This window comes from Lactuca virosa, chromosome 8 (genome assembly GCF_052849685.1).
Source record: "Lactuca virosa cultivar CGN04683 chromosome 8, Lactuca_virosa_CGN04683_v6, whole genome shotgun sequence".
Lineage (NCBI taxonomy): Eukaryota > Viridiplantae > Streptophyta > Magnoliopsida > Asterales > Asteraceae > Lactuca > Lactuca virosa.
In genome coordinates, this window is record NC_136433.1 from 364,323,009 (window position 1) to 364,323,989 (window position 981).

At 43.8% G+C, this 981-nt stretch overlaps 1 non-coding gene across 1 annotated transcript; it reads right to left on the minus strand.

Annotated features, from left to right (window-relative positions):
- Positions 1-577: 577 nt before the first annotated feature.
- Positions 578-684, minus strand: LOC145135047 (small nucleolar RNA R71). Its single transcript, XR_013719527.1, has one exon. It is a non-coding gene; the product is annotated as a small nucleolar RNA R71 (small nucleolar RNA).
- Between the last annotated feature and the right edge of the window lie 297 nt (positions 685-981).

The window sequence follows — 981 nt, forward strand, 5'->3', positions numbered from 1 at the left end:
AAAGAAGTCACCTTTCAAGGACCTTAAATCGGTCTTTGGAAAGAAAAAAGGAAAGAACGTGGGTGGGTCTAGTAGTCGAAAGAGCGAACAGAGTAAGATAGAAAGTTTTGAACACAATCCTAATCCAAAAGAGACCGACTATGACATAGAATCCAAAGAAGAAAGCGACCTAGGAAGCGAACCCAATAAAATCATGGCTAACATCATAGATATCACCATGGGCGAATACCAGAAAAGGATGCGTGACGATACCGGGTCGGGACTCGTGCAACCCACGATTCCAACAACTGCTACCTTCGAGCTAAAAGGCCACATACTTACCCAACTCAAGGACATCCCATTCTACGGGAAAGATCACGAAGACGCATACAAGCATATCGACGAGGTCAATGACATAACCGACTACTTCAGCATCCCTAATGTGCCTCGCAAGACTGTTTTGCTTCGTATGCTACTGGTTACATTTAAGGGAGCCACGAAAGATTGGCTGAAATCACTCCCTCCAGGATCCATCACCACATGGGCTAAAATGTGTGAAGAATTTATCGATCAATTTTGCCCTCCCTCAAAAATAGCAAAGTTGAAGAAAGCCATTGCCAATTTTGAGCAACAACCAGGCGAGTCACTCTATGAGGCATGGGAGAGATACAAAGGCTTGTTGAGGAACTGCCCCCACAATGATTTAAACATTCAGCAAGAACTCTCCATTTTCTATGATGGAGTGAACGTGACAACTAGGCAACTCCTTGACTCCCAAGGACCACTCACAAAGAAAGCACCCGTGGTCATAAAGGAGCTAATTGAAGAATTTTCTAAGCACTCTACAGAATATCATAACTCAAGGAATGACTTGACTCGAGGGGCGGTGAACTCAGTTTCCGATAATATGGCGACAATAATGGCTAAATTAGATAGTTTGGACCGAAGAATGACAAAGATGGATCAATCCATCCATGACATCCGGGTGGGATGTGAGAATTG